Here is a 27,312-nt window from a genome sequence, read left to right on the forward strand (position 1 = left end):
TTAGCCTTATTGGCAAGACACTATATTGCCAAATCTGATATCTTTGTGGGACTCAAATGCTTGGATTCTAGCTGGGGATTTTTTTCTTATATGCTGATTTTTTTCCCCCAGCATAAACTTGTTTTAGATCAAGACTTCTAGAGGAAGAAATACCATAAAAGCTGTAATTAAGAGGTCAAAAAATGCCACCTGGTGCAATTTTCCATAGGTCACTTGCTTTTTCACTTCAATAAAAGGTCTTTTAAACAAAGAAAAGACAGAAAAGTGGATTTTCACAAAGACGTATTGTGAATTTTATCTGGTAAAAAATGGTTTTGAATGTGATCTTTATGATACACATTCACCTAAGAATTACAATATATTTTATTCAAATACTCCATTGTCTCATGGAGTACAAATGCTTCCATCCATATTTTCTCATCTGATTCTTGCAGCAACCCTGTATTGTCACTACATTCCTTTACCAAATGAGAAACTGAGGCCCAGAATGGTAAGAAAAAAAAAATTTGTCTGACAGAGGTAACAATTAACAAGGTGTTCAACCAAAAATAGATGGGGGAGGATGCATTTAGCTTGAGTTGTGTGGGTAAACTGCTCATAAAAAGGGAAGGCATATTAAAGCTACCTCAAAACCAAAGGCAACAAGCAGGTGAATTCTTAAGTGCCAACTCTGATGTCATTATAAAGACTCTCTAGACTAGGGGTCATCACACAAGGGCCTATATACTAGCCACCTGGTTTTGTAAATATTATTTTATTGGAACACCACTCTATCCAGTTGTTTATATAATGTCTACATCTGCTTTTACACTACAAATTTGTACCACTGCTACTGCTAATTGCAAGATACTGTGCTGCTCACAAACAAATATGTCCTGTCTGACCATTTAACATGATGTTCACTGCTCTAGATTACTGTATCTAGGAAGATTGTGATGTTATATTTTAGTCTTCATGATTGATTATCATTGTCTTCCATGGATAAGGGAAGAGGGAAATTGTTACTCTTGGACTGCCATAGACACAAATGTCACCTTGATTAGGCTGACTCTTTCATTCGCTGGATATTCTCTCTCTGTTCTAGTGTTAGGTCATCAGGCTTGTGTTTTCAGAAACTCAGTTTATTAGGTTCACTCAGCAATAATGCTTAGTGAGTTAATTCATGCTATCTCATCAAAACTACATTTCAGCATGGTTTAATTCTAGCAAGGCTTGGTGCAGATTGTGAACTGTCCCAGGCATAGAATTCTCATACATTAATATCTATAATATGTCTGATAGCAGGCTCTATTTGGTGTTATACACCTCTCTATTTTTTCTTCATTTAGAAGAAGAGAATCCTTAATTGAGTCCCTAAACTCTCCACAGTTAAAAAACATTTTTCACAGGTCTTTTATTAACCAAGCATAGGACTAGTCATGGTACTCCTAGGCATTTAACAAAAATACATTGGTATAAAGTATAGCTTCTGAGATGAAAAATTAATGAGTCGCTGAGTAAAAGAGATCCCAGGACTCACTTTAGCAATAGTCTTTCAATGAAGCAACCAGAAGGAAGTAATTTCTGAGTGACAGTTTTAAGGAGCTATTTTTTGAGAATCAGGGTTTTACTTGCACTACTATTCATAAAACTACAGACTTTCTTGTGTGTCATATCCACAGGCAGGGGTAGGAAGTGACCAATTTTTTTATCCATGATCTAATAGCATAATAACACTACCTTGCATATTAATAACATCCTTCTTTTGATGTACTCAAAGCTTTTTTCAGAGATAATTATCTACTTTATCAGCAAAACACTTCTCACAGAGAAGGATGAGTAGGAAAATGTACTGCTATTCTATTGTTACAGAATGAGAGACTGAGACATAAAATTATTTCATAATTCATTTTTTTTCAAAGATTTTTATTCAAGTAAACCAGGTAACTCTGACTAAGTTTCACAGTATCTATGCTCTGGGCATATCTACCCTTCCAAGTTGCTTGACTGAGCTGTACTCATTTTTTGAGTTACAAACGGAAAAAATGAGAAGTATATATAATTTATAAGTATATTTTATAAATTTAATTCACACATTATATATGTTATACATATAATTTTTATATACATACATATACACATATTCAAATGCCTTTTATCTTTTGCCTTATTTTTCAAGTTAAGAAAGTTATATCAAATTTCCTTTCACACATTTTTTCTATTAGAGCTTATTTTTATTTTCTCAGCTAAAATGAATATGACAAAACTAATTAGTTTGACCAAAAACTAAGATTTTTCACTTCCATAAATTGCTAAGATGTCTTTCTATAATCTCTATAAATCTGTATTTCCAGATTTGGCAACTCAAAATTTACTTCTAAATTGTGATCTCCTTGAGAGAACAAGGTACAAGTTATGGCAAGCAACTAACATGTACATAGTTTGTTGTTTTAAAAACACAAAATTCCTGTTACCAGGACATGCAAACTATGTGTAGCACATGTACACAAAAGAGCTTAGAATATTGAGCTAGACAAAAATTGGGAAATCACCAGATTCCCTTGTCTTAAAGATGAGTAGCCTAAGGCCCGAAGAAGTTATCAAGATATGAGTGAAATAGGCTGGATCAAGTAATCAGGCCATAAGGAACAAAGATATCTCTGACTCAGATAGGCATGGAGAGAAGGAAACTAAACAAAAAGAGTACCAGAAAAAAGTACAACCTTTGGAAAAATAATCTAAGAGGAAAGAGAATGGAATCTGGTCCCAATTTGTTCATAAATGGCTGATAATCCTATCTCTCATGCAACTTTTCTTATGATATGGGTATTATTCTACCAGCATATTCAGTATCATGGGGGGTATAAATGTCAGTGTGGTGTAATGGAATGTGGGTGAGCTCTTGCTCTTGAGTAATCTGGGCCCAATCATCTTGAGATTCATAATCCTATCCACCATGGTCTTTCTCGTGCCAGCTTTCTGCCATTTGCAGAGCTGGTTAACAGAGTTGATCTTTCCACTACTGACTAAAACTCTGAGTATTCAAGGAAACTGAGTCATGGACTCTGAAGCCAAATGACTAATATATAAAATAGATATTATTAACTAAAATATCAGACAATTCTGTTTTCTCATGTCACATTCCTAGACCCACAACTAATTTCAGCCATAGCTGCTATGAATAAGATATCTCCTCTCTGTTGTGTATCATTTTCAGAACTTCCCTAACATGGCAGGAATCCACTCGTTTTAATCGGAAGTCCAGCCCACAAGTATAGGTTGTCCTAGAGGCAACACTCAAACAGTAATGAATGGAAGTTAGAGGATAAATATTCCCACCTGCCACCCTTAAGGGAAACAACTTGGGGCAGCATTCTGTATGTTTCTTGGACCCTGGAAGAATGGGGTTCTGGATGTTTTCTCAAGTGACCTTGATAAAACACACTTCTACTGGCTTTTCATTCTTCTCATCCTTTACTGTTTTGCTTCTCCCTTCATGGAAGGCTGGCAATCACTTAATATATGTATGCAGGAAACTTGCCTCAGGATGTGCTTCCAGAGAAACCTAGGCTAATGAAATTAAAACTGTTATTTTAGGCAATTTGCTTAAATTTAATAAGCCTCAATTTTCTCACCTTTGAAATGGAGATGAAGAGATCTGTCATGTAAGACTCAGGAAACTTACACATCAAGTGCTTAGCATAATACTGTACTGAACTCCATGAGAGCCTTGAAGATGAAGATAACAATGACAGTGATAAATGTAAAATGCAAATTTAAAAATTCAATGTACAACTACCTTGGAAATTACTTTGTTTATCTAATATGATATATCAATGCAATCATGTGCACATAATATATCACCAGCACTGAAGTCACCAAACAAGTCTAGAATTATTCTGTAGTTTCAGAGTATATCTATTGCCTTTAGACACTAATCTAAAATCTGAATACCATAGTTGACAAACATAGTATTATCAAGAACTATACCACAAAACTATTGTTAAAAACTGACTCATAAAGTTTTATCAGAGACTTCACCAACCTGAATTCATAATACAGCATGATAGTTTATTCCAGAAAAGTAAGAATGATTCAAAGTCAGCAAATATATTAGTTTTAGTCACCATATACGTAGGTTGAAGAAGAAAAGCTACATGATCAGATCAGTAGATATGAAAAAGTTTCTGGATAAAATAAATATCAATTTCTGATTTTCAAAAATACTTATCAGTAGGAACAGAAGGATAGTTCCATTGCGTGATAAAGCTATAGGCATAACAAAAAAAAAAAATCCCTAGTCGAAAAATATACTTTGTCATTAATATAAGGAATAAGACAATAGGTTTCATCTATGCTACTTAAGCATTGCTAGCCAAAGCAATTAAATAAAAGAATGAAGTAATGGTAGTATATTGATATTTTATATATATATAAATTTATGATTTTCAGATGCTATTATTGTCTAATGGTAAAGCCCGAGAAGATTAACTAGAAAAGAGAAAACATGAGCACTTAGTAAAATTGGCAATACAAAATAACTCAACAGAATTCAATACTTTTATGTGAGCAATAGATAATAAAATAGGAAAAAATTATTTCGTAAACAGTATCACACTAAAGTAAAATATCTGAGAATAAATTTAGTAAGAAGTGTGTAGGATTCATATGAAGAAAACTATAAAACTATACCAAAGAACCTCAAAGAAGTTATAAATAAGTAGAGGTTTGTTTTGTGTTTTTAAATAGAAAAAATTCCATGATGTGAGATATCATTTTCACCCCATCAACATTCCATAAACTAATCTGTACATTCATTGTAATCCTAACCAATGTCTCAATGATTTATTTTTCTTTCAAGTGTTCCATTTAATGAATTTTGGGAAGTGTATACAGTTGCATAGCCAAAATCACAATCAAAGAGCATTTGTATCACTTTAGGAAGATTTTTGTAGTAAATCCCCTTGCTTCAGTTCCTGTCAGCCACTGATCTAATTTTGTCCAAGAACAGGAAAATTCTTAGTTATCAAATATTTGCAAACTACATAACACACTTCTAAATGTTTTCTGTGGATCAAGAAGAAATCCTAAAGGAACTAAGAAAATATTTTGAGCAAAAAGAAAATGAAAATATAACCTACCAAAATTTGTGGGATGCCACAAAGATAATACTTAGGAGGACACTTATTGCACTAAATTCCTGTATTTGAAAAGAGGAAAGATTTAGAATCAATGGCCTTCGTTTCCATCTTTTTTATAATAATATTTTTTATTATTAACATATAATATACTATTGGTTTCAGGAGTACAGGTCTGTGATTCATCAGTCTTACACAATTTACAGCACTCACCATAGCACATACCTTCTCCAATGTCCATCACCCAGCCACCCCATTCTTCAATGCCTCTCCCAGAGAAAGCGACTGTCACTTTGTTTCCTATGACTAAGAGTCTTACAGTTTGTCTCTCTCTCTGGTTTTGTCTTGTTTCATATTTTCCTCTCTTCCCCTATGATCTTCTGCCTGTTTCTTAAATTCCACCTGTAAGTCTCACTAAAAATGAGCCCTCCCTGGGGTGCCTCAGTGGGCACTCAGTGGGTTAAAGCCTCTGCCTTTGGCTCAGGTCATGGTCTCAAGGTCCTGGGATCGAGCCCCACATCGGGATCTCTGCTCAGCGGGGGAGCCTGCTTCCCCCTTTCTCTCTCTGCCTGCCTCTCTGCCTACTTGTGATTTCTGTCTGTCAAATAAATAAATAAAATCTTTTTTAAAAATGAGCCTTCCCTGACACCCCCAGCCCAAGTGAATTCCCCCATGTTTGATTTTCTCAGGCTACCCTACATGTTTCCAGTATAAAAGTTATTGTAATTTTTAATTCTATATGTTGATTTTTTTAAATATTTTATCTATTTATTTGACAGTGAGCGAGAGAGAGAGAGACCCTGAGAGAAGGAATACAAGCAGGGGGAGTAAGAGAGGGAGAAGGAGGCTTCTTGTAGAGCAGGAAGCCCGATGCAGGGCTTGATCCCAGGATCCTGAGATCATGACCTGAGCCGAAAGCAGATGCTTAACAATTGAGCTGCCCAGGTGCCCCATATGTTAAATATTTATCTATATTATTTTATTAGTCCATTTTTAGTAGTGGACTTTAACCACTACAACTACAAAATCCTACAGTGCTCATTCAGCACAATATTTTTTATTATGATTAAATATACATAACAAAATTTACCATTTAACTCTTTTTAAGTTTACAGTGCATTAAGTACATTCACATTGTTGTGCAACCATCACCACCATCCATCCCCAACTGAAATTCTACACCCATTAATCAGTAACTTTTGAAACACAAAAGTTTGACATAGGGCAATTTACCTATTTTTTAATTTTTTGTTTGATTTGGGTGTCTTTGCTCAACATTTTATTCCCAGTGTCTAATTCATAGGATGCACTTGATAAATATTAATTAAATCAAAGACATAAGAATATAGGGCTATAGGTATAGATAGAATTGATTCTCATTATTTTCAGTTGTTATAGTCCATAAAGTCTACAAACATCTAATTAGCAAATACTGATAGATTGCTCTTAAGGGAAATAGAGGGTTAAGTTCTCGCAAACCTCTGGTCACAACATTTTCATCAACCAATCAATACATAATGCTAATTTATGTGTATTTCCATCTAAAGACAACTTAATATATTTTGGTGACTTATGAGCATTGGACTTGTGGTCAACATTATAATTTAGATCTAAATAATGCTTATCAAACACACCTTTTTTTTCATAAGGTACATCACAATTTCCTTGCACTTCAGAACATCAGACAGCACTTCTACTGTTTTCTTGGGGGCCATTTTAAGCATTAAAATCACCAACAGAAACCACAAAAAGACCCCCCCCCAAAAAAAAACACCAAAAACATGGCAATGAAAAAGACACTTATTTATACTGTGATGGCTGAAGCAAGTAGGCAGAACATCACTTTGTTGGACCTCAGCTGGGAATGTATGTGTAGAGTGACTCAAAGTTTTCACCATTCTGTGCATGTCCATAAGTAACCACAAAACTGCCACAAGTACTGATTTGGGGGTTACAAATAAATTTAGCAAGTAAGCGAATTTGCACATACAGAATTCATAAATAATGAAGATTGAATCTATTAGATATATAGGTATAGACATAGTCACAGACATATATGCAGATTTAAACATATTCATACACATTAACCTAGATATATGGATATAGCCATAGTTCTTCCACGAGCACAGACCCTAACACACACAGACACAGACATCAATACACATACATGTATATGTATTTACCAGACTGACAAAGATTGATAATAGCAAATTACCACCAACATTAGGAAGTGTATGTGGAAAGGTCTATCAAAAATTTAAGAGTATATATATTTCATCAAATATCCACTTCTAGAAAACTATACTATAATATAATTGTGGAAGTGAACAATTCTACAAGCACAAAAGTCTTCAATCTGGCATTATTTCTCATCATAAGAAATTAAAAATAAACAAAACTGCCTTTGAGAGAAACTGGTCAAATACATCATGGGCCATCCATACAATGAAATATTATGTGGTTGTAAAAAATAATGATCTGCATGTGGCAACATGGAACAATACTCATGACATCTGTAAAATAGGAAAAGGAAATTGCCTTATAGTATGTAAATTGTGAAATAACCTTGTAGAATTCATACATGTTTATATGTAATTCATGTAGTGTGAATATTTTATTTTATTCCTCTCTCTTTTATTCTACGCAAACAAGATAACCAAAATGATATTAACATTGGTTATCTGTGAGTCACAACCTGGCCTTTGGCTCTCAGATCCTTACCCACCTTTCTCTGTCCTTTACTGCATCACAAGAAACTACATTTCTTTGTGTCCCTTTCCCTCTGTCTTCAAGGTAAGTTTAAGAATCTGGGGACAGGGGCACCTGGGTAGCTCAGCTGGTTAAGCCACCGACTCTTGATCTCAGCCCAGAACTTGATTTCAGGATCCTGAATTAGGGCCTTCACACTGGGCATGGCGCCTACTTAAAAAAATAAATTGAAGGCAGCATTAGAAGGCTAAAGAGTGGGAGGAGGGAAAAAGCCAGGGTCTCTCCTCCCCTTATTTTCTGCTTTGGTTTGTATCTATTCCTCTCCCTGTAGCAAGCCTTCTTTTCGGGGGCGTGTCCCACCAGGCTGACCTAGTATTGTTCCAGTTCCACCATAAGCTCCTCATCTTCAGTAATGCTGCTTCCCCCTTTATCCCTTCAGGCTAGGCTGTGGTAGCACTTAAGCACTGCTTCAACTAACGTCTGGATTCCCTTCTGTACCACCATCACCAACACCACCACCCACTCCCACCCTCTCCCCTGCTTTGGATTCTCAGTTTGTCAATGACTTTCATAAATCCCTGTATAAAATCCCCCCTGTTTAAAATATCTAGAGTGGTTTCCCTTTTCTGACTGGAACCTACCTGACAGGTATTTGGGTGGAGAGGAGGGAAAATACTTTCTATTGTTTGTTTGACAAAATAACTGGGAGGAAAGGGGGAAATTTTTAATCTTTCTTCCAAAAAAATGAAAGTCTGAGGAAACTTTACATTTTATGGGGTAATCAATCCCAGAGTAAGAAAAGAAATTCTCTTTCAACCTGACCATTATGCAACAAATTACTGGAGTCCATGATCCTTCCTCATCCTAAAATGAACTTTCTGTAACATTCATTACCATTTTTTAGTGTAGTTTCAGTTCAGACTAGAACCAAATCAAACCTTATATTCTTTGGGTCTGCTTTGATCTGTGGCAACATATTTTCATATGACATATTATTCTGTTTCCTGATTTGGTTACTTGCTGACTTTACAGGAAAGGCCTAGGTAGCTATTCCTAGAGAGCCATACCAGATTGGCCAAGATTAAAATGATGGATAGTATCTACTGTGGGTGAAGGTATGGAAATATGTAGACTTATTCTAATTTGGAATATTGTCAGATTGTCCTTAATTATCATTACACTGTAAGTTCTTGGAAGGCAAGGATTATTTATTTTCTTTTGTAAACCTAGTTTACAGTACAGTATCTTAGACTTAACTAGGTGTTCAGAAAGATATTGTCTTGATAAACCCTGTATTTCACTAAGTCACTTTTCTATTCCTGACCAAGAAAAAGTTCACATTTCTCCTCTACTAGTTTAAGGGCTTAAATAAATACCATCAAAATTAAAATGGACTGGAATGGGGATACCCTACACTCAGTCTTAGAACTCATTCATCACATCTTGAAACATTGAAGTATTACTAAATTTTTAGACCCTGCTTATATGCTACCTGTTCCATGAAATATTGCTATCTTGGCTGAAACTAATCTTTCTCTCTTCATTCTGAATTATTTTTATAGAATTTATCATAATCTCCCTCAAATAATTTATATACTTCTCTCCATTACTGAGTTATAGGATGTTCCTGCCACTTAATAGAGACAGGAATTGTTCCTAATATATTATGAGACCTCCGAAGTGCGAGCACACTATTTGCAAATATAATTTATCTGCTAGTTGTAAAAATGAATGAATGAATGAATGAATGACCAAGAGAGGAATGATTAATCCAGACAAAATGAGTCCAAATTCTGAAAGGTAAAAGATCCATTACAAAATTTTTTAATCAGTACAATATTTAATCATTTTGGTAGCATGTTTTTTCATAATTGCATGAATTTTCACATCTTTATAATGCTGTTAACTTTTTGAAAATATTTTTAGTATCATTATGAAAATGTCACAAAGTGAAAATTGTTATTACCTCCCACACCTATAATTTCTAAACATGGTTAAAATTATAATAACAGGATTTTTACTGAATTTGGATTATAGTCTGTAACAATTAAAACATGATTTCTACCATAAAATGCTTTTTATATATGGAGTTGAATATTTAATAAGCATTCCTTTGTGATTTTATAGCAATGGTGATAATTTTAATATATTTTCTGTCATTTAAAAACTCTTTATCTGATTAACCATAAATCAACACAAGCCATTAGCCTGGAAATATGGAATATGTCACAGACATCACTTACCTAATCCTAGCCTGGTATTTGATAATATTTTTCATATTATTGTTATAGGTAAAAATGAAGGAATGCAGCTTGGATAAATACCGTTAAGTTGGAAGTATAGTGGTTGAACAACCAGACCCAATGGGTATTGTTTCCTGGAATGGTCACCATGGAGAGAGCTCGCTGGTGGTCTGTCCACTCCACTCTGTTATATCAACAGGCTTGATAAATACATTAACAGAATGCATATTGGTTTGCAGATGACATCAAGTTCAATATATTTAAAGACAAAAGTGGGTTTTCAAATATCTTGTTAATACTTGAAAAATAACTGCAAATCAATAAGACAAAATTTTAAATGTACCTAGGGGGAAAATCCTTCTTGATATTTGGGACAAAAAATATCCAATGCATCAATTTCAATGCAATGTAGTATGGAAGGGCCTCGGGCAGAACCATAGCCAAATATCTGATTTTTCATATACCACTGCCTTTGTGATCTTATGAACTTGGGCAAGTGTTTAACTCTCTAAACTGTGTTTGGACCATGGGGAAAATAATTCCTGCTTTACAATGTTTTTAGTAGAATAAATTCATAGTATTCATGGCTTGTAATAAGCTTTTATTGATGGTACTATAATTATTGCTCTAATGCCAAAAATAAATCTAGACATAACCAAAAGTAGTTAGGGTCCGGTTCCAGGGAGGTGATATATGCTGGCCTAAACACATACAAATTATGCCCCATTTTAGACAGTACACTTCAGAAGGATTCCTGGAGAACATCCAGAGAAAATCTAGACAAATTCATTTACATAAAGAACTTTTGAGGAAACTAGATATTTTTGTCTTAAGAGGAAAGCCTAAAGAGACATGATAGCTCTCTCCAAATATTTTGAAGTACTATGTTGTGGAGGAAGTAGTATTTTTAGTCAGTGTTACTCCAGGAGGCAGAAGAAAGACCAATACTTCGATGTTTTAGGAAAATAAATTCCGTTATGATCTGAAGACCCTTTCAACAATGACATCTGTTCATCAATGAAAAAGTCTGCTTCAACGAACACCACATTCCCCATTTTTTAAATACTAGGAAAATTATAAATAAAATTTACTGTGCATTTTTAGATGTGTTACATTACTTAAAACCTCTCATTAACCTTGTAAGTCATTTATTATAATTCTTTTCCCCATTTTTCAGATGACAGACATTTGACTTGCCCCAAATCACAGTGACAATAAGTCAGGTCGATATTCTCAGAATTCAAAATCTATGCTTATTTCTAAATATAAATTTGACTTAGGGATTAATAGACTGGGTGTGAGTTTGTGCAAGACATCTTACAATAAGTATCTTAAGAATCATGAATTAATAGTCAATATACTCAAGTTTTTAGGCCATATTCAGTCTGATTACATTCTAGTCGACAAGCAGTTTTCCTTTTATCTATACTGTGTCAGGAATGGAACACTCATTATTTGCTAGGATTTGTACAGCAATCCAATGAGGTAAGAATCAGGTATTATTCCTGTTTTGAGTATTGAGAAACCAAAATTGTGAGAAGCTAAATGATTTGACCAAGGTCACAAAGTTCAGTAATGAAAAAGAAAAAAAAAAAAAACAGGACTTCTGACTCCATACATACTGTACTTTCTATTATACCAGTTACCATGAAATTAGTGAAAGATTCAAGATTTCCATAATGGACTAGGATGTGTAAGCACAGACGATTATTGCAAAAAACTAAGGAGCAACCAATGCCCTAACTTAAATTTATTTTTGTCAATAAATTCTTTATATGCAATATCCTTGACAAAATTCTAAATTTATAGAACTGCAAGATCATTTTTCAATTAAATAGAAAGCTATATAAATATTCCTATAAATTTTATTAGATGATACACTATATCTTAGTAGAATATTCAATATTTCACAACTCTTAGAGTCAGGAAATACTTCTTAATTTATGACCCAAATTCCTGCTGCTCCAGTTTCCACCACGTTCCCTCATGGTCTGCCCTCCGTGGAAAAAGAAACAAACAAAAAAGCTTCTTGTACATTTCCTTTCATCTCTATAATCATCACTAAATTATCGAAAGAAGGCTTCACTGTGCTAAATCCTGCTTTCATATTTTGACATTGTCACCTATTCTGCTTAGATCTTTCTTTATAAAAATATTATCTTTATTTACTCCGTTCTTACATTACCTGAAAGACAAGGTCATTTGAACCAATTTTTTAATTAGTTATGTACTTCCTTCCCTCAAAAATGTCACAAAATAGTAATCATGTTGAAATAACTTCAGCTTCCCCATGACTAAATATATAAGTAATGAGTAAAGATTCCTCAAGTTTAAGATCTAAGTCAGAACTTTTATTAAACTGAGAAATACAGAGTCAATCTTCATTTCTTGTAGTCTCAATTCCAGATTCCCAAAAGTAACAGTCAAGAACTATATTCCAACAATTATGATATGTAACAAATCACCCCACACCATGATAGGGGAAAAGAACCATTTATTATGCTCAAGAATTTATGGCCAGGAAATTAGATGGAGAACAGAAGAGAGAGTTTGTCTTTGCTCTATAATGTGAAGCTGGAAGAATCCAAATCGGTCTTATCTCAGATGGTATCATCTGAATGCTCCCTCAGTTTGAAGTTGTTGGTTGGGAGACTCAGTTCTTCTCCACTGAGGCATCTCATGTGTCTCTCCACATGGGCTATGTTGGGCTTTCTTACAGTGTGGAGGCTGAGATACAAGGACAAACATCCCAAAAGTGACAGAGAGCCAGGATAAGCTGCAATATTTTCTGACCCAGCTTTCAAAGTCACAAAGTATTACTTCTACAATATCAACTGGCTGGAGCATTTACCAGACCCTGGCCAGATTCAAGGGAAAGGAATACTTTTCCACCTCACTGTGGGAAGAATGTCAGCCATACTGCAAGAAGAACATAGAGAAATAAACGTATATATAGGTATAGCCATAATATGGAACGTTTCCTCTGCCACAGTGAACCCTCTGACTGTAACAATTTACATCCCTCTCACATGCAATATACATTCATATCTTGACCAAAGAGGCGCCATTATGGTATTAGAGCCAGGCTCAACATCCAGAATGTCATTATCTAGATTAGGTCCAGGCACAAATAAGACTCTTCAAGTGCAGTTCAAGCATGGATCCTCTAGTATCATTTCTCTCAGTTTGAGGACCTCTAAACTGTAAACAGTTTACCTGCTTTCCTACACACCCAAAGAGCAATGACTGGACAAGTATAAGATAGTCACCATAGATCATTTAGTTTAAAAATGGGGGAGGGGACGGGGGAAATTGGAGATACAGAAGAGTCACAGGTCCATAGCAATTCTGAAATCCAGCTAGGCATCTGTTGCTAGTTTTTTGATAGGAACTAGTCTTACTGCCCGGGAACGGTTCTTGGCTCTGCCCTCTGCGTTCTTGGTTCTACCCTCTGAGTCACCGTTTTCTATAACAAAAAGTACCCTGTGGCTGCACCTTAATAGTTTTTGCACTGTGTTTCCTACTTACAGATATTTTGAAAGTCAAATTGTTTCTTTTCATTTAGTACATTCCCCATCCCTTTCAGTCCAAAGTGACATAATTCTTTTAAAACATTGTGCATTCCTTGTGAATCAAGTTATAATCTACCCAACAAAAGCCACACTCATTAACCTTTGCAACATAAGTCCTCTCTATACTAGATAGAAATAATGCCCTAAAGATTATTAAACTCTTCATCCTGCTTCACAGAGAGACTGAATGGCCCTCAAAGACATCACCTTAGATCTTTCTGAGGTCTTTAAGTGTCTTATAGTCGCATCTTAGATATACTCTGCTCCAAAACTTTTCTTTTTTTTTAATATTTTATTTATTTGACAGACAGAGATCACAAGTAGGCAGAGGCAGGTGGGGGGGGTGGCAGGCTCCTGGCTGAGCAGAGAACCTGATGCAGGGCTCGATCCCAGGACCCTGGAATCATGACCTGAGCCAAAGGCAGAGGTTTTAACCCACTGAGCCACCCAAGCGCCCCCAAAAACCTTTCTTAATATAAGAAATCTTGGAGAAACTTGAACTTTATTTAAGAATCTTGGAGAATCTTGGGGCGCCTGGGTGGCTCAGTGGTTTAAGGCCTCTGCCTCTGGCTCAGGTCGTGATCTCAGGGTCCTGGGATCGAGCCCCACATCAGGCTCTCTGCTCAGCAGGGAGCCTGCTTCCTCCTCTCTCTCTCTGCCTGCCTCTCTGCCTACTTGTCATCTCTGTCTGTCAAATAAATAAATAAAATCTTAAAAAAAAAAAGAATCTTGGAGAATCTTGAACTTTTTTTTTTTCAAATCTAGTAATTTCTGGCCCTCTTATAATAGTAATTCCTTTGGTATAACTCCTTCCTCTTATGTTTTATTACAAGTATTTTTAATGTTTTTATTAACATATAATGTATTATTTGTTTCAGCGGTATAGGTCTGAGATTTATCAGTCTCACACAATTCACACAGCACTCACAGAGCACTCACCATGGCACATACTCTCCCCAGTGTCCATCACACAGCCATCCCTCTCACACGGCTCCCCTCTAGCAACCCTCAGTTTGTTTTCTGAAATTAAGAGTCTCTTGTGGTTTGTCTCCCTCTCTGGTTTCATCTTGTTTCATTTTTCCCCAGCCTTCCACTATGATCATCTGTCTTCTTTCTCAAATTCCTCATATCAGTGAGACCATATCATTGTCTTTTTCTGATTGACTTATTTCACTTAGTATAATAGCCTTTAGTTCCATTCACATCATTGCAAATGGCAAGACTTTATTTTTATGGCTGCATAATATTCCATATTATATTGGATATATATTGAATATTATTGAATATTATGGAATATATATATATGCATATATATATATATAATCTTCTTTATCCATTATTCTCTTGATGGACATCTAGGCTCTTTCCATAGTTTGGCTATTGTGAATATTGTTGTTATAAACATTGGGGTGCACATGCCCCTTTGGATCATTACATTTGTATCCTTAGGGTAAGTACCCAGTAGTGCGATTGATGGGTCATAGGGTAGCTCTATTTTCTACTTTTTGAGAAACCTCCATGCTGTTTTCCAGAGTGGCTGCTCCAGCTTTGCATTCCCACAAACAGTGTAGGAGGGTTCCCCTTTCTCCACATCCTCACCAACACCTGTCATATCCTGGCTTGTTAATTGTAGCCATTCTGACTGGTGTGAGGTGGTATCTCACTGTGGTTTTGATTTGTATTTCCCTGATGCCGAGTGATGAGGGGCACTTTTTCATGTGTCTGTTGGCCATCTGATGTCTTCTTTGCCAAAATGTCTGTTCATGCTTTCTGCCCATTTCTTGATTGGATTCTTTGTTCTCTGGGTGTTGAGTTTGATAAGATTTTATAGATTTTGAAGCCCTTTATCTGACAGGTCATTTACAAATATCTTCTCTCATTTTGTCAGTTATCTTCTAGTTTTGTTGACTGCTTCCTTTGCTGTGCAAAAGCTTTTGATCTTGATGAAGTCCTAGTAGTTCATTTTTGCCCTTTTCCCTGGCCTTTGGTGCTATTTCTAGGAAGAAGTTGCTGCAATTGAGGTCAAAGAGATTGCTGCCTGTGTTCTCCTCAAGGATTTTGATGGATTCCTATCTCACATTGAGGTCTTTCATCCATTTTGAGTCTATTTTTGTGTGTGGTATAAGGAAATGGCCCCATTTCATTCTTCTGCATGTGGCTGTCCAATTTTCCCAACACCATTTGTTGAAGAGACTGTCTTTTTTCCATTGGATATTCTTTCCTGCTTTGTTGAAAGGTAGTTGACCATTGAGCTGAGGGTCTATTTCTGAGTTCTCTATTCTGTTCCATTGATCTATGGGTCTGTTTTTGTGCCAGTAGCATACTGTCTTGATGATAACAGCTTTGTAATAGAGCTTGAAGTTCAGAATTGTGATGCCACCAACTTTGGTTTTCTTTTTCCACATTCCTGTGGCTATTCAGGGTCTTTTTTGGTTCCATACAAATTTTATGATTATTTGTTCCATTTCTTTGAAACAATTTGATGGTATTTTGATAGGGATTGCATTAAATGTGTAGATTGCTCTGGGTAGACATTTTCACAATATTTCCACCCCCCATTCATTAACATCGAATGTTTTTCCATTTCTTTGTTTCTTCCTCAATTTCTTTCAAGAGTACTCTATATTTTTCTGAGTACAGATTCTTTGCTTCTTTGGTTAGGTTTATTTCTAGGTATCTTGTGGTTTTGGGTGCAATTGTAAATGGGATCAACTCCTTAATTTCTCTTTCTTCTGTCTTGTTGTTAGTGTATAGAAATATAACTGATTTCTGTGCATTGATTTTGTATCCCGACAAGTTACTGAATTCCTATTTTAGTTCTAGCAGTTTTAAAGTGGAGTGTTTGGGTTTTCCACACAAAATATAAGCATTTTTTTTAAAAGCCAAATGGTACCTTTGACAGTCTGCCTGGAAATCTCTTTAGCTATATCAGTCAGTTCATTAGCTGCATTCTCAAATTCCATGCTATCAGAGGTGACAGTGTTAAGTTTTTCACCACTACATAAGGATCCTGGTTAGAAGAAAGGAACCTCTGTCCCCCAATTTCTAGCAATGTTTTCCTCACTTTCCCTTGGGTCTCACTGACAGCCTCTCTCACAGGCATAACAATCTCCTTAAGGCTATCCCAAATTCTGTCTCCTGGTTCCAAAACCAGTCATTTTCTAGGGTTATTTTTTAATAGCAGCACTCCATTTCCAGGTACAAAACCCTGTTCCAGTTACCAAATGATAGATACAAAGCACTCCAAAACATAGTAGTGTTATCACAATATGGCATCTGGCTTTTCCCAGAGCAAGCGATCCAAGAGGCCAAATAAGAAATTGTAATGGTTTTTATTATAGGTCCTTGAAGCAGGCATCATTATTTCTACCACATTCTACTGATCATACTTAATATATTCTGATTAAGTGTGAGAGGAGACTACACAAGGGCCTGAATACCAGGATTCATGGATCTTCTTGAAGGTTGATGACCACAAACTAAAAGAGACAGGTACACATTAAATGTGATCTTCTACACCCTCTAACATACTCAGATGTATTCTTTGCATCAGTTGTTAGGCTGTCTCCTTCTCTCCTTACTGACCATACTTCCCTTGGGTCCTCTTTATTGACTTATATTTCCCTGACTTCTTAAGTGTACTCTAACATCTGATCTTATAACTAACAGTAATGTACAGCCCAAATTGAGAATCATTGTTCTAATCCAGTTCTTCTCAAATAGAGATCACTCCATTATCTTGTTAAATTGTAGATTCTGATTTAGTACGTCTAGGACAAGGCCAAATTTCTGCATTTCCAAAAAGCTCCCAGTCATTGGTGCTGGTCACAGACTACATTTTTGTGTTGTGAGGCTCTAGATGGTTGGTTCAAAACCTTTGCTATAGAAGATGGCAGAGAAGTAGGAGACCCTGTTTCAACCAGTCCCCTAAAGTGAGCTAATTATCTACCAGAACACTGAATATCCATGAAACCAGCCTGAGATGTTGGATTATACACTTCTGAATCTGTATGGGGGCAGAAGATGCCAGTGGATAGGTAAAGCATACTGGGAATGATCAGACTGATATTGGAGGATAAATAGAAGGGGGAGGGAGCCACCAGAAGCATTTCCACCCATTGGAAACTAATACTCCAATACGAGAGTACCCTGTGATTGGGGACCAGCATTAACTTGGAGTCTAGTTAAAAGCACTTAAAAAGAGCAAAAGATCTTAAAGGGCAACTGGTGGAATTGGGCAGTCATGGGTGCGGGCCTAAATCCAGGAACCCAGGATGGCCACCACCAGTGACCACCCGTGTCAGAAAGAGTACAGTGGTGGAGCCTCCAGTTCTGGTTCTGGAGCCCCCAGGGTTGTGTGGCTTGCACCACCACTTGGGCTGGGGCGCACTCCCACCCCTGCATGAGGGAGTCTGATGGGCGCACTCTGGAACTACAGTCTTTTGCACTCTGTGCTCACCGTGCAACTGGGGTCTGACTCATGCTCCCAACCCACACCTGAGAGTGCTATGTGGGGGCACCAGCCAGTGGTCTCTAGGACTGAGAGTCTGAATACTCCCAGCCAGGACTTGAAGGAACTACCCCAGACAGCAGTCCTGGCAAAAGCAGGCACCAGAAGCAGGCTCCCTGGACCATTATCACTCACAGTTTTGGCACGGGGGTGCAGGGACAGGCGGGTGCTTCGGGTGACCCCTGAGATGGTGGCTGGGGAGATGCACTGTCTGTGGGAGGTTGCACAGCTCTGTGGAATTTGCAGAGGGGAATTCTGTATGTTCTGAACCACCCAGAGGGGAACAGACTGAGGTTTCTCTCTCAGATGGAGGTCTGGGTGTAGTTTGCTTTCCACTAAACCTACAATAAGCTGCAAAAAGCCACCAAAGAACAAAAACCTCCAGAGAACAAAAGCTTAAAAAACAGGTTTCCAGGGGCACCTGGGTGGCTTAGTGGGTTGGGCCTCTGCCTTTGGCTAGAGTTGTGATCCCATGGTCCTGGGATCAAGGCCCGCATCGGGCTCTCTGTTCAGTGCAGAGCCTGCTTCCTCCTCTCTCTCTCTCTGCCTCTCTGCCTACTTGTGATCTGTCAAGTAAATAAATAAGAAAAAAAAATTTTTAAAAAATCAGGTTTCCACAGAGTGCAGCCCCTTTATAAGGGGCAGGAGGACTCAATCCAAGCAAAACTGACAGAAAAACAAAGTGACAGGAGCTTCCACCAGAAAGCCAGCCAAAAGAAAAAGAGGACAACCATCACAGGGTCCCCATAAAACTGTAAAACCCCAATAATGGGGGAAAACAATATATTAAGCTCCCAGTATTGCCCTAAAACCTGTATATTTCATAAATACAACTTTTATTTTTAATTCACTTCATTATTCTTGTTCTTTTTAATTTTTTTAACCTACTTACCATTACAACTAGAGGTTTAATACAACATATTCCATAATAACCTTTTAACTTAAACTTTTTCATACATATACCTGCATTTTTCTTTTCTATTTTATTTTTTAATATACGTATAGATATAAGCTTCAAGGTAATCCTCTTTCCCTAATCAATACTACCCCCATATGTAAACCAGTTTTTAAAATTTCTTTCCAGCATAACAATATTCATTGTTTTTGCACCACACCCAGTGCTCCATGCAATCCATGCCCTCTGTAATACCCACCACCTGGTTCCCCCAACCTCCCACCCCCTGCCCCTTCAAAACCCTCAGATTGTTTTTCAGAGTCCATAGTTTCTCATGGTTCACCTCCCCTTCCAATTGCCCTCAACTCCCTTCTCCTCACCATCTCCCCCTGCCCTCCATGCTATATGTTATGCTCCACAAATAAGTGAAACCATATGATAATTGCCTCTGCTTGACTTATTTCACTCAGCATAATCTTTTCCAATCCCATCCATGTTTATACAAAAGTTGGGTATTCATCCTTTCTGATGGAGGCATAATACTCCATAGTGTATATGGACCACATCTTCCATAGCCATTCGTCCGTTGAAGGGCATCTTGGTTCTTTCCACAGTTTGGTGACCGTGGCCATTGCTGCTATAAACATTTGGGTACAGATGGCCTTTCTTTTCACTACATCTGTATCTTTGGGGTAAATACCCAGTAGTGCAATTGCAGGGCCATAGGGAAGCTCTATTTTTAATTTCTTGAGGAATCTCCACACTGTTTTTCTCTCTTTATCTCTAGAAACTTGAGTCCTTTAACAAAGATATCAAGATATACCCAGGAATGTGCTATGGTGAATGCTGTAAAGTGTGTAAACCTGGCGATTCACAGACCTGTACCCCTGGGGATAAAAATACATTATATGTTTATAAAAAATAAAATAAAATAAAATAAAAATTTAAAAAAGATATACCCAGGAAGAACCAAAATAATCTTCTTCGCCCTCATCGAGGATTTATAACCACCCTCCCATATTTTTCTTCTATCAGTGTTTCTATGTATTTGTATTTGTTTTTGTTCTGGTATTATATAAATCTCATCCTTGGGGTTCATTTTGGGTGAGTTCTTTTTTTGCTTGTCAATTAATTCTGTCAGTCTTTTTGTTTGTCCATTTTTGTTTTTATGCCTTATAAATCTTACCTTTGGGGCCCATTCTAGCTGGGTCTTCTGTTTTGTTTTGTTTTTTTTTTTTCTGTCTCGTTGTCTCTCTCTCTCTCTCTTTCTTTTTTCTTTCTTTTTTGTGGTGGCTTCCAATTGCTCAGAAGCATTCCAGGGTGCACCTTTCCTGAATCGCAGTTGATATATTCTGCTACACATTCCCTCACCCACCTCTCACCAAGATGACTAGAAGGAGGAACGACCAACAGAGGAAAAATTCAGAGACTGTGCCCTCTCCACCAGAGCTATTGGATATGGACATAAACAGTATGTCAGAAAGGGAATTCAGGGTAACAATTATACAGGCAATGGGTGGGTTGGAGAAAACCATTAGTGACAACATGGAGTTGATTAGAACAGAAGTGAAATCTTCCCAGGAACAAGTTAAAAATGGTATCAATGAGATCCAATCTAATCCAAATACTCTAACATCTAGGGTAACTGAGGCAGAAGATAGAATTAGTGATCTAGAGGACAAATTGATAGAGAAAAAGGATCAGGAGGAGGCATGGAAGAAACAGCTTAGAAGTCAGGAGAACAGAATAAGTGAAATAAATGATGCATGAAACACTCCATCAGAATTACTGGGATCCCTGAGTGGGAGGAGAAAGAAAGAAGACTAGAAGATATCGTTGAACAAATTCTCCATGAAAATTTTCCCAGTCTGGAGAATGGAACCAGCATTCATGTCCTAGAGGCAGAAAGATCACCCCCCAAGATGAAAGAATCTAGAAAGACCTTATGGCACTTGATTATGAGACTCGCAAATCATAATTTTAGACGAGAGCTTCTGAGGGTGCTACAGGGAAAAGATTCCTCATAGACAGAGGAAGATCCATCAGAATAACATCAGACCTGTCCACAGAAACCTGGCAAGCCAGAAAGGGCTGGCAAGACATATTCAGGGCACTGAATGAGAAGAACATGCAGCCAAGAATAATTTATCCAGCAAGGCTGGCATTCAAAATGGATGGAGAGAGAAAGAGCTTCTAAGATCAGCAAGGTTTAAAAGAGCATGTGATCACCAAGCTGGCACTACAAGAAATATTAAGGGGGGGGGTCCTATAAACAAGAAAGAACCCAAGAGTGTCATAGAACAGAAATATACAGAGACAATCTATAGAAACAAGGACACCACAGGCAACATGATGTTAATAAAAACATATCTTTCAATAATCACTCTCAAGGATAACAGCCTAAACACTCTCATAAAACAGCAGAGGGTTGCAGATTGGATAAAATAACAGGACCCATCCATATCTTGTCTACAAGAGACCCATTTGGAATCTAAAGATACAACCAGATGAAAGTGAAAGGATGGAGAAGCATCTTTCATACTAATGGGCCTCAAAAGAAAGCTGGGGTAGCGATTCTCATATCAGATAAATTAGATTTTAAACTAAAGACTGCAGTCAGAGATAAAGAAGGACACTACATCATTTTTAAAAAGTCTATCCACCAAGAAGACCTAACAATTATAAATATTTAGGCCCACAATATGGGAGCAGCCAACTACATAAGACAATTGTTAATCAAGATAAAGAGTCATATTGGGGTGCCTAGGTGGCTCAGTGGGTTAAGCCTCTGCCTTCAGCTCCTGTCATGATCTCAGGGTCCTGGGATCAAGCCCTGCATGGGGCTCTCTGCTCAGCAGGGAGCCTGCTTCCACACCCGCCCCCACCACCTGCTGCTCTGCCTACTTGTGATCTCTCCCTCTCTGTCAAATAAATTTAAAAAATCATTTTAAAAAGATAAAGAGTCATATTGATATGAATACATTAATAGTAGGGGATCTTAACATGCCACTCTCAAGTAATAGATCATCCAAGCAGAAAATCAATAAAGAAACAAGAGCATTGAATGACACGTTGGACCAGGTGGACCTCATAGATATATATATAGAACATTCCACCCCAAAACAACAGAACACTCATTCTTCTCAAGCACAGATGGAACTTTCTCCAGAATAGACCACATACTGGGTCACAAATCAGGGCTCAACCAATACCAAAAGACTGAGATTATTCCCTGCATATTCTCAGACCACAATGCTTTGAAACTGGAACTCAACTACAAGAAAAAGTTTAGAAGGAATTCAAACACTTGGAAGCTAAAGACCACCCTACTTAAGAACGTTTGGATCAACCAGGAAATCGAAGAAGAACTTAAGCAATTCCTGGAAACCAATGAGAATGGAGACACTTCAGTCCAAAACCTATGGGAGATGGCAAAGGCTGTCCTAAGGAGGAAATATATAGCCATCCAAGACTCCCTCAAAAAAAAAAAACCTAAAAAATTCAGAATACACCAGCTGTCTCTACACTTTAAAGAACTGGAGAATCAATAACAAATTAAGCCAACTCCACACACAAGAAGGGAAATAATCAAGATTAGGGCAGAGATCAATGTGATAGAAACTAGGGATACAGTAGAACACATCAACAAAACTAGAAGCTGGTTCTTTGAAAGAATCAATAAGATTGATAATCCACTGGCCAAACTAATCCAAAAGAAAAGAGAGAGGACACAAATTAATAAAATTATGAATGAAAAGGGAGAGATCATGACTAACACCAAGGAAATAGAAACAATCATCAGAAATTATTATCAGCACTTATATGCCAATAAGTTAAGCACCCTAGATGAAATGGATGCATTCCTGGAAACCTATAAACTTCCAAAACTAAATCAGGAAGAAACTGAGAATCTGAATAGACCAATATCTAGTAACAAGATTGAAGCAATGATCAAAAACCTCCCAAAATACAAGAGCCCAGGACCTGAAGGAGTCCCTGGAGAATTCTACCAAACTTTCAAAGAAGAAATAATACCTATTCTCCTGAAGCTGTTTCAAAAAATTGAGGCAGAAGGAAAATTTCCAGACTCTTTTTATGAAGCCACCATTACGCTGATGCTCAAACTAGGCAAAGACACAACCAAAAAGGAGAATTCAGACCAATATCCCTGATGAATATGGATGCCAAGATTCTCAACAAGATCCTAGCTAATAGGATCCAACAGTACATTAAAAAGATGACCCACCATGACCAGGTGGGATTTATCCATGGGATGCAAGCCTGGATCAACATTCACAGATCAATCAATGTGATAGAACAATTCAATAAGAGAAGAGAAAACAACCACATGGTCCTCTCAATTGATGCAAAAAAAGCATTTGACAAAATACAGCTTCCATTCCTGATTAAAACAATTCAAAGTATAGGGATAAAGGGAATATTCCTCAACTTCATAAAATCTATCTATGAAAAACCCACAGCAAATATCACCCTCAATGGGGAAAAGCTGACAGCCTTCCCTTTGAGATCAGGAGCATGACAAGGATGTCCAAACTCGTCACTCTTGTTCAACACAGTACTAGAAGTCCTTGCAACAGCAATCAGACAATGAAAAGAAATAAAAGGTATTCAAATGGGTAATGAAGAAGTCAAACTCTCTCTCTTCGCAGATGACATGATACTTATACAGAAAACCCAAAAGACTCCACCCCCAAACTACTAGAACTCATACAGCAATTCAGTAATGTGTCAGGATACAAAAACAAAGTACAGAAATCAGATGCTTTCTTATACACTAACAATGAAAATATAGAAAGGGAAATTAGAGAATCAATTCCATTTACTATAGCACCAAGAACCATAAGATATCTGAGAATAAACCTAACCAAAGAGGTAAAGGATCTGTGCTCAAGGAACTACAGCACACTCATGAAAGAAACTGAAGAAGACACAAAAGATGGAAGAGCATTCCATGCTCATGGATCATAAGACTAAACATTGCTAAAATGTCTATACTGCCTAGAGAAATCTATACTTTCAATGCCATCCTGATCAAAATTCCACCAGCATTTTTCAAAGAGCTAGAACAAACAATCCTAAAATTTATATGGAAGCAGAAGAGACCCCAAATCGCTAAGGAAATGTTGAAAAAGAAAAACAAAACTGGGGGCATCACATTGCCTGATTTCAAGCTTTACTACAAAGCTGTGATCACCAAGACAGCATGGTACTGGCACAAAAACAGACTAGAGAGCCCAGATATGGATCCCCAACTCTATGGTCAAATAATCTTCAACAAAGCAGGAAAAAATATGCAGTGGGAAAAAGTTTCTTCAATAAATGCTGCTGGGAAAATGGGACAGCTATGTGTAGAAGAATGAAACTTGACCATTCTCTTACACCATACACAAAGATAAACTCGAAATGGATAAAAGACCTCAACGTGAGGCAGGAATCTATCAAAATCCTAGAGGAGTACATAGGCAGTAACCTCTTCAACATCGGCCACAGCAACTTCTTTCAAGATATGTCTCCAAAGGCAAAGGAAACAAAAGTGAAAATAAACTGTGGCGACTTCATCAAGATCAAAAGCTTCTGCACAGCAAAGGAAACAATCAACAAAACAAAGAGGCAACCCATGGAATGGGAGAAGATATTCGCAAATGACAGTACAGACAAAGGGCTGATATTCAAGATCTATAAAGAACTCCTCAAACTCAACACACACAAAACAGATAATCATGTCAAAAATGGTCAGAAGACACGAACAGAGACTTCTCCAATGAAGACATACAAATGGCTATCAGACACATGAAAAAATGTTCATCATCACTAGCCCTCAGGGAGATTCAAATTAAAACCACATTGAGATATCACCTTACACCAGTTAGAATGGCCAAAATCAACAAGACAGTAAACAACATGTGTTGGAGAGGATGTGGATAAAGGGGAACCCTCTCACACTCTTGGTGGGAATGCAAGTTGGTGCAGCCACTTTGGAAAACAGTGTGGAGATTCCTTAAGAAATTAAAAATAGAGCGTCCCTATGACCCTACAATTGTACTACTGGGAGTTTACCTTATAGATACAGATGCAGTGAAAAGAAGGGCTATCTGTACCCCAATGTTCATAACAGCAATGGCCACAGTCATCAAACTGTGGAAAGAACCAAGATGCCCTTCAACGGACGAATGGATAAAGAAGATGTGGTTCATATATACTATGGAGTGTTATGCCTCCATCAGAAAGGATGAATACCCAACTTTTGTATCAACATGGACAGGACTGGAAGAGATTATGCTGAGTGAAATAAGTCAAGCAGAGAGAGTCAATTATCATATGGTTTTGCTTATTTGTGGAGCATAAGGTATAACATGGAGGACATGGAGAGATGGAGAGAAGGTAGTTGGGGGAAATTGGAGGGGAAGACAAACCATGAGAGACTGTAGACTCTGAGGAACTAACTGAAGATTTTGGAGGAGAGAGGTGGGAGGTTGGGTGAGGGCACGTATTGCATGGAGCACTGGGTGTGGTGCATAAACAATGAATTTTGGAACTGAAAAAAATTAAATTAAAAAAAAAAAGAGTGACTGGGGTGGCTAGGTGGCTCAGATGGTTGGGCGTGTGCCTTTGGCTCAGGTAATGATCTCCAGGTCCTGGGATCAAGCCCCATGTCAGGCTCCCAGCCTGCTGAGGAGTCTGCTTCTCCCTCTCCCTCTCCCCATGCTTGTGCTCTTTCTGCCTGTCTCTCTCTCTCTCAAATGAATGAATAAAATCTTAAAAACAAACAAACAAACAAAAAACCTTTGCTGCATATTGGAATCACCTTAGGAGTTTAAAGAATGCTGATATCATGGGATCCCATCTTCAGAGATCCTGATTTTATTGTTTTTGCAGTAAACCCCAGGTACTTGGATTTCTTGAATCTTCCCAGGTGATCAAAGTGTGGAAGCAAGGTTGAAAATCATTCATCCAGTCTGAAATTAGGTTTTTTTTAAGGATTTATTTATTTGACAGACAGAGACCACAAGTAGGCAGAGAGGCAGGCAGAGAGAGGAAGGGAAGCAGACTCCCTGCTGAGCAGAGAGCCCAAAGCAGGGCTCATCCCAGAACCCTGGGATCATGACCTGAGCCGAAGGGAGAGGCTTTAACCTGCTGAGCCATCCAGGTGCCCCCCAGTCTGAAATTAGATCAGAATTTGAGGAGAAGCAGAAGAACACTGGTTAATACTCCCAAGAAACTGGAAACTGATTATAGGGGCAAATCCTAAAAGGGAGAAAACCTTTGCTCAGGAAGACTCAGGTTCCCTGAGATGAGATCTGTTCATGTTCCCAGGGAAAGAGTAGAGTTGAGTCATTAAAATGTACTAGCTCTTCCTCTAGTCAGTGTCTATTGGTGCCTTTGCCTGGTAAGTATCCTTCATCTGGCCAGAGGGATTCATGACTTCCTGCATCCTATGGCTTTGCCTGGTCCTTCTTCAATCACCCTGAACGGAAACCCCCTCCCACATACCAAATAAGGTCTCAGAACATCTGAGACCAAGAGAAAGGGACAAGACCTAGAACACTTTCTGCAATGGTCAAACTTAACCAGTACAATATTCCCTCTACTGGTTACTTGCTATGTACCTGCACCATGCTATACTAATTGTTTTTATGTGTACTATCCCATTTAATCCTCCCCCCACCACTGTAACATGAGGGCTATCCTGTTTTACTGATAAGGAAACTGAAATCCCAGGAAGTTAACTAACAGAACAAAATTTCCTGGTTCAAAAGTAGTAAATTTTTATTTCTATTTAATTTCAGAGTCTAGTTTCTTAACCTCTGTATTGTAATGTGTCCTCCATAATATTTAAGTAAATATTTGGTAATTCTAAATAGAGATAGACATATGTTACAGTCAACATGCAAATTGCAAACTTGACTGATTGTAATGTTGATTCATAGAAAAGTGTCTAAGATAATTTTCTAGGCTCTATCTTTGGAATTGTGCAGTTAGTGGTTTTGTTAAATGAAGTAGGCGAAAAGGTCCAAGCTGAGAAGAGAAAGATTTTCATTCATTACACCTTGAGCTTGAAGTGCTGACTTGAAGATGCCTACCTGTCAATAGCATACTTAGACACAGATCTCAGAAGTAAAATGAATGGGAGTTTTTGGCTTATACGCTTTGGTTGAAAATATGAATGAACATTCTGGGAGAAAGTACTTGAACTGAAAAATTAAGTGGTCCTCAGACAGAACATCACTTAGAGCTTCAAATTTAA

This window comes from Mustela putorius, unplaced genomic scaffold (genome assembly GCF_011764305.1).
Source record: "Mustela putorius furo isolate JIRA1106 unplaced genomic scaffold, ASM1176430v1.1 tig00003836_pilon_pilon_pilon, whole genome shotgun sequence".
NCBI classification, from domain to species: Eukaryota; Metazoa; Chordata; class Mammalia; order Carnivora; family Mustelidae; genus Mustela; species Mustela putorius.